Source organism: Polypterus senegalus, chromosome 8 (assembly GCF_016835505.1).
Source record: "Polypterus senegalus isolate Bchr_013 chromosome 8, ASM1683550v1, whole genome shotgun sequence".
Classification (NCBI taxonomy): Eukaryota; Metazoa; Chordata; class Cladistia; order Polypteriformes; family Polypteridae; genus Polypterus; species Polypterus senegalus.
The window spans coordinates 131,309,584-131,322,375 of record NC_053161.1 but is presented as its reverse complement, the minus strand read 5'-3'; the positions used below and the strand labels follow the sequence as shown (position 1 = coordinate 131,322,375).

At 34.5% G+C, this 12,792-nt stretch overlaps 1 protein-coding gene across 4 annotated transcripts in view; it reads left to right on the top strand.

Moving 5' to 3' along the window:
* Positions 1-12,792, top strand: part of mgat4c (mgat4 family member C) — an 817,959-nt gene that overhangs the window by 85,394 nt on the left and 719,773 nt on the right. The window lies entirely within an intron of this gene.

The window sequence follows — 12,792 nt, the reverse complement described above, 5'->3', positions numbered from 1 at the left end:
CTTAATGATTACCACCTAATTTGCATTTTTTTTTTGTTTTGAATATTCAAAACCTGGAGGTCGACTTTAATATACTGCTGTATTAAATATAGGAAGTGGAGATGAGGTGACATGGATATGTCATATGACAGGCAACTGATTAGTTGCTTACAACTATGGCTGCCTCCATATGAACTTCAGAAAATGGTGGCACCCATGAAAAAATAACAAAATCAAAAGACAAAAAGTCATAAAATAACAATTTTTTTAAAAACTAACAATAATTTAGAGAAGATCCCTAAAATGATTCAAAATGAATTCGTAACACTTAGACCAAATTCCATATAAAACTGATACAACACTTACCGATTTAATTAAGTAAATACATTGTTAAATCAGATTTTAACGTTCTCATTTAAGTTATACTCTGATTTCAAATTTACATTCTCGGCCATGTTATTTTTATGAGTAGTCAATTTTTAGCAACAAACACTTATTTTTTTTGTCCTCCTTAGTTCAATGCCCTTCTGCCTGTTGCTGATAGCTCCACATAACCCAACGAAAAACATATTTACATAACTTCTGCCTTGTTATGATATTTAATAATCCTCTAACTCTAGAAACCCTACCAACATTATGCTTTAGACCACTTAATATCCAATTTTACTAAAAAAAAAGCTGGCATTTATTTTGGAGTTTCAGATACTCCTCTTGGGCTCTTTTCTTATCATTCAACAAATGACGTTCAATATGTGCAGAGGTTTGATGATAATATGTCTTCATTTCTATTGCATATTCTCTTTTTGAATTACTATTATGGGGTCTTAATCTGGTTTATTTATACTGATGACACTATGCTGCATTTATCAGTAAAGCCAAATGATAAATTTGCTATTGTGTGGTTAATTAACTGTTTCAATTAAGCAAAACAATGGATGGAAATATGTTCATCTTAACCTTGACCTCTTTCTTACACTGATGGGGCACACACAGGCACCTATGAGCAAGCATTCACCCATACTTTGGAGTGATTCAATCAGAAGAAGCTCTAACTTCCTTTAAAATTGTGTGCCTGGGTCTCTTCTCTCTCTCATTGCGTTCTGGAAGCTCTTCTAAACTCTTGAAATCTGAACAGGCAGGACTTCTGATGTACACCAGAAGTGAGGTTACTCATAAGCAGTAAGTGCATAGTGTGATCTGGAGTGAAAGATTGAAGAAAAATTAATGCCAGCATGTTCTCAAAACCTTCCCTCGTTTTACCTCATTTGCAGAGCCTCCAGCACACTCCTACACTCTGTATGTGACACTCTATACATACCTTTAAAATGATCACCTCATGCACATGCTAATCAACTGTAAGTATTTGCCACAGAGACAAATGAAAGGACTAGGAGGTACATGGGAGTCGAAAACTGAAGCGACAGTCAGAGCAGCTTGTGTCAAAGCCCAAAATGTAACCCAAACTCATAGTTAGAAGCCAAGAAAAAATGTACTGGAAATATATGCCTGAACTTTGTTATTTTCTTTTGGGAAATCTGCAAATTCAGACAATGAAGGGACCCCGGGATTTGACCTTTATACCCAACAAACAAAACTAAACAAAATGCATCTCTGTGCCAAAAACTAAATGGTGATGTGGGAAGCATAAATAAAATAATAAATAATTAAGGCACCCATTACAAAAAATAAAACAACATCAAATAACTACACTATCCTCCAAAATGCATGAAAAGATGGAAATCCAGAGAATCAAATCTCGTTACTACCAGGAGAAATCCTACTCCGTAAGGCCCTTAACCTGAAAATTGCTCTGGGGGTGATATACAAAGGCTGACCCTGCATTCTCACCTCCAAAGGTCATGCGAAAAGACAATTTCCCCTTAAGGATTAATAAATGATAAAAAAAGACAAACTAACAATGGTCAATAATTTATCATGACAGAATGATGTTGAGTACATTAACCTTAAGTCTAGTGGCTAGGAAGACCAGTCCTCAAAAATAAAGAAAAAAGCTGTACTAAGATGTCTCATAATTTTTTCGCATTGCCAAATCCAAACTGATAATTCATTAATTAATATTAGTCAATTCATTCTTCTTCCCTACAAAGGTTAATCATTTGCACATGAATTACTATTTTCTCAGTTCTGGATTTCATCCAAACAGTACGATATAATATGTTTTATTACTAGAATATTTAACATTAAATGTAATATCCAACTGTTCTTACTGGTGGTCTTGTTTGATTTACAGTATGAACATGTCTTAATATTTACTACTATCTTGTTACTTGATGAACTGGCCATCACAATCTGGGTGATCAAATATATTTTTTTCAGAGCTTGGGTCTCAGTAAGTCTTAGTATTTCAGTGTCCTCTCTGGTTCAACACAGGCTGCTGTACACACATTATTATTTTATGTAGTTCCTTTCTATCATAAACACCAGCCTACCTGTAAGCTGTATTACAAGTTTTGTACACAACTATTGAGCAACTGATTTCAGCTCTTCAGATTCAAGGTTCCAAAGTGAGTCAAACGTGATGATAAAACTGTTAGCCTTGTGGTTTATAAGCCTTACCATTGACCTACACTTTTCAGCAATGCAGAGTTGTGGAAATTCTTGATAAGAATCAAGATGCTTCCTATTTACATATTGGCAGTAGTATCTGTAGAGCAAAATAAAACCTTTTTTCTTTTTCATTTTTTTTCAACATCTGTGATATTTTAATAATAATCTTAGAAAAGTATTTTTCAACATCATTTGATAAATATGGTTATGTCTTTAATCATTTTCATTGGTATTACAAAGCCTTACTTACAGTTTGTATTACATCCACATGTATATTAAGAGTTCTGATGTACAGAGTTTGAAAATAAATGCACTCTAATATACAGTAGATTACTTTTATAATATTTAGCTTTTGGCCAATCGTTTCATTTAATAAAACCTACCTTCTGAGGATACTGTGTTATCTTTATCATTTAATGATATGTAAATTAAATATGGCATACTATATATTCTATAGAGAAAGATTGCTAATGCATTAAACATGTGTTGGGGCCATTTTTGGAACTGGCACAGGAAGCCAAGTAGGCCAGATTGGAGTACAAGTTAGAGATTAGTTAGAAAGGGGATGTAATGCCTTTTCATATATTAATTATTTGACAGAATATTATTTCATTAATTGTCTGCACCTACCTTTACCAGCTTAGAGTTGCATAGACCTAGAACAGCAACAGGACTACAGCAAGAACCAATTCTCAATGGCAATTGACAAACGTTTGGGCTTATATAGTAATTCATTCTTTCTGAATAATGATAATATTAATAATAATAATAATAATAATATCCTGAATTTCAGTGCATTAACATGTTATATCAAAATGTCAATAATAGGCAATATAAATATTAATATTATTTAGGTTTTATTACAATATTGATATTTTACTTTACATTTTTAAATGTTTTTATTGTTTCAATAGTTATTATTATATAAATATTTAACAATATTACTTCATCAAGATTATTCCTAAACTTAGGAATTAGTGCAACTCTCTACAATTAAATTTTGGATGCAGCATCCCTCCCTCCACTCACATACTTAACATAGGCATTCCACATGTCCTCATTTGCCTATAACAGTGTGATCTGGAACAGACAACAAGTTCATCTTCACATTTGCTGGTGACACCACCATCATAGGCCTGATCACCAACAAAGATGATATAGTTTACAGATATGAGGTCTACCTGCTGGTTGGTATCAGGAGAGCAATCTCACTGATAATATCAGCAAAACCAAGGAGGCAGTCACAGACTTAAAGACCTCCACAATACTACACAGTCACTTTTTTCCTGGTCCATTCTGACAAATCATATTATGTGTTTAGTGCTTATAGAAGTAGATTCAGAGTCAGTTTTTACTCGCAGGACACAAGGTTAATCAACATCTCCTTGTGCTGACAACTGCATGAGTGGGTTATGACGTATGTTTCTCTTTATATACTACTAGCTGTGGTACTGGTCCAAGGCGGGTTGACTTCTAAATCATCAATGTAGATTTCAGTGTTAACATTACGTTGTGTAATATACCATTTAGTATGGGATTTAAAAAAAACAGTGTTAATGTTAGTGATGTACCACATGACGAAATAACAAATGCAATGGATTTTATTACTAAAAGTGTCCGCAATAGCCCATCTTTTAAAATAATAGAGACTTAGCAACTGGACTATTCTTAAGATAGGGATATATATATGCACTCACTAGTCACTTTATTAGGAACACCTTGCTAGTACTTGGTTGGGCCCCCTTTTGCCTTCAGGACTGCCATATTTGTGGCATAGATTCAATGAGGTGCTGGAAATATTCTTCAGGGATTTTGGTCCATTTTGACATGATAGCATTATACAGTTGCTACAGATTTGTTGGCTTCACATCCATGATGTGAATCTTACTTTCCACCACATCCCAAAGGTGCTCTATTGGATTGAGATTAGGTGTCTGTGTAGGTCATTTGAATACAGTGAACCATTGTCCTGTACAAGAAACCAGTTTGAGATGATCTGAGCTTTGTGACATGGTGCATTATCCTCTTGGAAGTAGCCATCAGAAAATGGGTACACTGTGGTCATAAAGGGATGGACATCGTCAGCAACAATACACAGGTAAGTTGTGGTATTTAAACGATGCTCAATTGGTACTAAGAGGTCCAAAGCGGGCCAAGAAAATATCCCACACAACATTACTACACCACCACCAGCCCGAACCATTGATGCAACGCAAGATTGATCCTTGCTTTTCTGTTGTTGACACCAAATCCTGACCGCACCATCTGAATGTTGCAGCGGAAATTGAGACTCGTCAAACCAGGCAACATTTTTTCCAATTTTCTATTATCCAGTTTTTTACAATTGCGAATTGTAGCCTCAGTTGCCTGATCTTAGCTGACAGGAGTGACACCAGATGTGGTGTCCTGCTGCTGTAGCTCATTTTCTTCAAAGTCTGACGTTTTGTCCATTCAGAGATGCTCTTCTGCATACCTCATTTGTAACAAGTGGTTATTTTAGGAACTGTTGCTTTTCTATCAACTAAAACCAGTCTGGCCATTCTTGTCTGACCTCTGGGATCAACAAGGCCTTATTGTCCAGTAGATCAACAATTTCTGAAATTCTCAGACCAGCCTGACTGGCACTAACAACCATGCCACATTCAAAGTCACTTAAATCACCATTCTTCCCTTTCCGATGTTCGGTTTGAACTTCAGCAAGTCATCTTGACAAAGTCTACATGCCAAAATGCATTGAATTGCTGCCATGTGATTGGCTGATCAAATATTTGCATTAACAAACAGTTAAACAGGTGTACCTAATAAATATATACACCACAGGTCACAAATTTTAGAACAATTTTGTTCTTTCAGTTTTTATGGAAATGCACACAGTTTAGTATTTTAATGTTTCATGAAATCAAGGCATAGAACAAATAAACAATGGCAAATAAAACAATAAGTCAAGGAATGATTAAGTGTACAAAATTCTATTCAAATTTTTGATTCTTCAAGGTAGCCACCTTTTGCTGATATAACAGCTAATCTGTGTTAACCCTTTTGATGCACAATGCCAGTCACTGTTGAAGTCACCAACTCTGCCCCAGCAAAAGAACTCTAGGCCATCAGAATTCCTCCTCCATTTTTTCCTTTCACCAACTCAACGTCATATAAACAACCTGTGTTATGAACCGAAGATTTCATATTTTGATTCATCAGTCCATAAGACTTTCTTGCATTCTGCATTTGTCTATAGCCGTTATTTCAAAGCCCTGTTTTGTCCTGTTTTGTTACTGCACCTCACCCTCTCAAACCTGCAGCACAAACTCTCTTCTTCACAGTAGAAACTAAGACTTTCTTATTTAGACCTCTGTTAAGCTGTGTTTGAAGGTTTTTTGTGCTCAGAGGTCCCTATCATAAAAGCTGGTCACCCTCAGAAACTTGTCTTCTGATTGGGTTGTGACTTTGGGTCTACCAGATCTTTTCCTATCAGTTTCTTTCAGTTTCCAATTGCCATTGGAATTTGTAGAACATCATACTCACTGACACCTTGATATTTTTTTTTCTATAAATGAAAGGCCTACAATTCTAAGGGTAATAATGCTCTGTCTAATTTCTTTTGTTAATTGAAGTTTTTTTGCCATTATCACTGGAATTTTCAACTTTCTACAGTGTAATATTGTCCAAGTAGTACTTCAGAGGGTGTAGTAACACAGTCTGTTCCTCCTCTGTTTTGAGACAGACAGAGGGTTTTTAAGGAATCAACAGAAATTGGGACACCTGTGCAAATTGTTTGCTTCAACTTGCAAGACTTAAATTACTTTAATTGTGCAGAACATTTGTAGGTTGTAACCTATTAGTTCTGCCCTGAAAAACTTCCAATTAGCAATATAATATAATAAAAGCAAGCAGCATGAGCAGTACTGTAGGTAGGGGTGCTTCTACTTAATATTAAGGGAGGAGGAATGGCTGAAGGGCTTAGAGGAATCATTCTACGAGTACCAGACAGAGAGTGGTAGGACGATGATTCCAGGCTTGGGTGTCCCAGTGCTTATGGCTGAGGTTGCTAAGATGCAGGCTGTTTTAAAGATTGATCACACTGCTGGTGTTTCAGCCACTGAGGAGACCTGATAAGTAGGCAGGTGAGGCAGGAGGGAAAGAGAGGCACTGAGCACTTACGGCAGAATGGAAAGAAAAACATCCCAAATTTAACTATTTTTTAAACTTAATTTTACCTTCATCAGATTTATTTATTTATCAATGGATTGATATTAACTCCTATAGATTAGCACTGGATTTCAAGAAATTATTTATTTGGTATATGTATTTGACTGCATTGCACTATTTATTGGACATTGGCTTTGTTGTTGTTGTATAACAAACCACAAGGTATAATTTACATTGAATATCTATGATGCACTAATGTACTTTATTTCTGTTATTTGTTTAAGAGGATGTAATTTTCTACTAAAGAATACAGTATGTATTGCTGAGATTTTTTTTTTGAACAGTATATGCTTTTTATTCTGAAAGCATACCATCATTGTATTTATCACAGAATCTTCCATTTTCATGAGCAATCATATACTCATATAAGCAACACTGTTTATAAATAACAAACTATTCTAGGACAAACCATATATTACTTAAGCATGGTTTAATCTTTGGCCAGATTTTGACCTCCTAGGATTACATACTTACTAAATTTGTTCTTGATATACTTCTAGTATTGTACCGGTTTAACAATTGACACACAAGATATAACTAACTGAGAAGATATTGTTTCTCTTAGGGTTCTTAATCTCACATTTTAATAGCCACAGTGACTACAGGTTCTCCCTCTAAGTTAACAATTAATTAGAAAATAATTCTTACTTTTAAGACAACTTATTATTCAATTTTGTAGTTTGTTAGTGATCCTTCTCTGAGAACATTGCCCAAATGGTTTGTAGACAAGAGAAGATTAGTTATTATCAGGACTTCATTTTATACTCCTATTTCTTTCCAAAAATTATATTGAAATAGATCTTATTGATGAATATATGCATGTGTAAATGTGACCAAGTTAGCCAATGAGATGTCGGTCCTTTGTCATTTTTGTCTCATTGTAACTGGGCAGTTATATAAGGCTAAAAGAAGCAGTTAGAAATTATTTTTAATTAAAGGAATAACTAAAGGGTGACACGGTGGCGCAGTGGGTAGTGTTGCTGCCTTGCAGTCAGGAGACCTGAGTTCGCCTGCGTGGAGTTTGCATGTTCTCTCCGTGTCTGCGTGGGGTTTCCTTCCACAGTCCAAAGACATGCAGGTTAGGTGCATTGGTGATTCTAAATTGTCCTGTGTGTGTGTACACCCTGTGGTGGGCTGGCACCCTTCCCGGGGTTTGTTTCCTGGGATTGGCTCCAGCAGACCCCTGTAGTTAGGATATGGTGGGTTGGATAATGGATGGAATAACTAAAGTTAAGCTCCAATAATGTATGTTACATTAGAAACAAACTATCTGGCAGGGAAACCTGCAGCCTATGCAGTCCTCTGGAACAAAGACAAAAAACCCTATCTATACCCTATGTTTCTTTTAATATAAGGTAAACATTATTCTGTTTAACTTTATGATTAAAACCATTTAATAAATACCAAATAAATACAAGAATGTCATTGTGGCAAACACTTTAAAGGTAAAAAATGAAATTAGGAGTATTTTCAAACAGGACTTTGCTATCAATAACAAACATTAAATCTCAATTAAAACACCTAAGCAGACTAAATTCTACAGTGTTCACAATATATTTTTCTTAAAGTTCCAGATACTATATATATTATTTTTTTCTTTTTCAAACACTTTTTAATTGTCTTTTTGTCTTTTGCATCCCTAATGGCTATCAAAATATTCATCAGTAATTCACCTATTGCACCCGCTCTAATGGTCTAACTTTGTCCATTTTTGGCACATAATTTATGACTGTCAATAGTAATAGTGTTGTTTGGACTGATACGTTCCAGAGTTGATATAGTATATGCTCATTAATAATTACAGAGTGCAATGGATAGATAATATATAGTACATACTGTAATTAGAGAATACCTTTAAGCAGATATTGTTTTCTATTTCTAATATTTATGCTTCTTAGAACATTGATATAACTGCAGTTTGGTTAAAAACAGTCACATATATGCTAGAAAAATGGCTCTTTTATATACAGAAATGCTTTTAATTAGTATGGTGAAAAATATTGTAATGATTGGGTTTCATTAAATTTGAACTTGGCATTATCATAATAGCAATTTGAACCGCAAAACACTCCATAAATGAAGAAAGCTAAAAAGTTCTATACGTTTGCATACAATTCAATTTATCCTCGTATCCTTGTTGTTACGTATAATACAGTATTTACAATTACAGTCAGAGTTTAACAAAAATGAATATGCAGAAAAAGCTAAAAAATATAGCATTTGATGTAAAAATATATACAAAATGTACAAAGTGGTATAACTGTGCTCAGTTTTTTTTTTTTTTTGAAATACTAACAAACTTTTATCAAATCACAGGAAGTTTTGTACTCCCAGAATCTAATGGCCTATGTCAGTCAACGTTTGAAACTAATAATTGTTATCTTCCAATATTCTATGTTTTACATTAGGATATAAGCACACTTTGGAATATTTTCATGTTACTCTTGGAATGAAGGATAGCAGGTGGCACAGCAGGGTTATAAAGTGATTCTTGTGAAAGAAGTGCTACTTATGACAACATATGTGTATTTCAATGCTCAGCCCACAGTGCTATTTTTTCTACGACCTAGGGTGATCCATTGATCCATCATATTGCATATTTATTATGAATTTTTGTTTTGCTATTGTATAAAAAGAAAGTGTAAAACAACACAGGAAACATTTGATGGGGTTTGTTTTCATGCCACATGAAGTTTTCAGTTCAAATAAATTATTTTTTTAACCATATTCCTAATTTAACAAAATATATTAGTAGTTTCCTATACTTAATAAGCTGATCTATAGTAGTAGGGTGTTGTACCATTTTAGCCATTATGGATGCAATAAGTAATCATTCAATGCAAAATGACACCTTTTATTGGCTAACTAAAAAGATTACAATGTACATATACCTGATTTAGAAATTCCCACTATTGCCTAATCTGTTGTTATAGCTATTTCAAAGTATGGGAGAAAAACAGGCCACAGTATTAATTATACAGATGGATAAAAAATCAGAACAGCTATTGAAAAGAGTAGATACATTTAAATATATCTAGGATCAGTGGTAGCCTGAGATGGAAAATAAGATGCAGAGATAACTCATAGAATTGCAGTGTGGATGGAACAATGGAAGAAGGAGTTATGTGTGATTAAAGATTTAAGGCAAAGGTTAAAGGTAAGAGTTTTAAGACAGTGATAAGACCAGCAATGATGTATGGAGTTGAGACATGGGCAGTAAAGGGAGCACAGAAGAAGTCAGATATGGAAAAAATAAGAATGTTTAGAGAGATATGTGGAGTTACAAAAAAGCACAGAATAATAAATAAGACAATTAGTGGTACAACAAAAGTGCAAGAGATATATAAGAAAGTACAGGAAAGTAAGTTGAAGTTGTGAGGAGGAGGAGATGAAGAGAGAAAATGAATATGTGATCAGAAGAGTGAAGGGAATAGAAGTGCAGAGTAAGAAAAAGTGAGAGAGGCCAAAGCAGAGGTGGATCGATAAAGTAAAACAAGATCTGAGAGACGAAGAATTAATTATAAAATAGAGGACATTTACTAATATGTGCAGAAAGGGGTGGGAGCATTTTTCTTTGCCACTTCCTAACGAAGCTCATTTTTAAATCTAGAATTTGGAGTGAACCCTATTTGACTTCTCAGAAGGACAAAATAGCTGACTGCTGATCCCACATAAAACTGATATCCTGTTTAATAGTCCTTTTACAATATAGTAGAAACATCCCTTCTTTGACAGTGTCATCATTTTATGCATATTTTTTGTCACATACTGTAGAGTAAAATAACAGTTAATGCAAAGTAATACATTATTACAAGGTTTTTTTTTTAACTTCCACAAAAGTGTTACAATATTTTAAGCATATGGGTGATTATGTTTTCCTGATCTTGTTTGTTAATGTTTTGGTTTTTCATAGCATTTTTCCTGGTTTTGGAGAGTTGACAGGGACAAAGTCAAAGTACCATACATAACAAGCAAAAACAAAGATACAAAGGGTGTTGTTTTATTTGATAAAGGAACTGAAGAGCTTGTCTTTATTTTATTTAAATTATAGAATTGATGTGTTACTGATAGGCAGTGGCAGACCTGGGTCATTTGTTGTTCAAGGCAAGATCACCCTGAACCTTTCATGGACACAGACTGGACTTGTGAAGTCTGGAACACTGTGTTTGCTGTAACAAATTATTCCAGAATACAAACAAATGCAAAGTGCAGTAATATAGTTTAGCTAATACCAGTCCCTGTATTTACTGTTAAAATAATAAAATTAATAATAATACAAACAACATATTGTACACATAAGATTGTTAACTGAAATAAATATATTGAACCCAATGCCATTACTTATAGCATGTAAAACTCAAGTCTAAAACATGACTTTCTTTGTCTTTCACAATGCCAAGTTGTATGACCTCATGATAAAATATTAGTCCCACAACCACATGATCGATGCTAATGTCAGCAAGAGCACTGAGGTGATCCAATGTCATGGTGGACCTCAGATAGATCTTAATGAGCTTAAGCTGAAAAATATATTTCTGCTTCTGCTGCTGTGAATAGAAGTGTGACAACAATTCTAACAGAATTCCACAGGTTTTACATTTCTATGAGGTGCCTCTCATGAATGAATAGCAGCATCTCAAGGGATGTCATTTTAAGGCGACAAATCAAGCAAGTCCTTTAGCTCCTGTGGAAGCTCTCTGTCACGTGTTTCAGACTGTCTTGCATGACATAATATAACTGATACATCACCTGGGCATCATCATTGAGTGTTTGCCTATCCCTGCCTCATTAATCAATGATCATGTCCGGCTAAAGACTAATTAGACTTAAGTTGCTGCAAACATAGTTTTTTTATTATTTATTTAATTTATTGATTTATCAGTTTTCTGGAAATCAGGCAACATGTCAGTCTTTTCACTAATATTTACAGGGTTACTATTCCATATTCTTGTATATGTTTAAAGAAAACAAGGGCCCATGAATTCATATTGTTGGACATCCTTTCACTGGCTTATGTTATAATTAGAAGACAATTGCAGTAGTGGGATGAGGAGTGCAGAACAACAAAATAGGTGCCCAGCTGCAGCCGCAAGCTATAGTGCAGTTTGGATGTGATCATGTAGATCAGGGAGATGGGGATGTGCTAGACAGGTCTTGGGGACATTCATGAACCGCTGCTCATTTGCCTTCCTAAGCATTTGCTTATACTATTTTTGCCAGGAATTACCACTGCCAAAGGACTATGTTTTATTGTTCACAGAAAGGAAATACACTTGGAACGTTATTGTAGCAATATTTCTAAAATGACAGGAGCCTGGGTTACAGTTAGTATTGTCACTAGATTGATTTGCATACTTTACCAAAAGGCCACTGTAGCATATAAGGTAAAGAATGAAGTTTTTTTCAGACATACATGTGAACAACAAATAGGTAGTTCATGAACCAAATTTTAGACTGATGGCACAAATGATTTAGTAAACATACATTTTGCCTTTACAACATATCATCTGTTTTGCCTTTTGTAACTGACATATTATAATTTACTATTACTATCAATTGCATAATTTTCTCAAAGCCACTTACTTCAGTTCAGTGTGCCGATGCCTGTTCTTGCAACACCAGCCACAAGCAAGAACCAGACCTGGACAGTTCCATTCAGTTTAACCTTATTTATCAGCATACATGTAAAAGACATCAGAACAGTTCTCACATTAATATTGGTTAATAACTACAATCTTTCCAAAAAGACAAAACTAATCCTGTAATTCTAAATAAACTGTTCTCTATCTGTGTTCCTTTACTGCTGGCTTGGTTTTTCAGTGCCTGCTGAACTCCAGTTTTTTTTATCCTTTAGGTTCTTATTACCTTGAAAAATTGTACAAGCAGAATTTTCAGTCTATTCTTTACGCTATGTTTCTTCAATATTTAATTTGCTTGCATTGTCCTTCATTTCCATTTTCTTCAGTTAATTCCCTTTTCTCCTGGTTTGATTATTCCTTCAATATTTTTTTACAACTCTGGTTTAGAAATCTTTTTCTC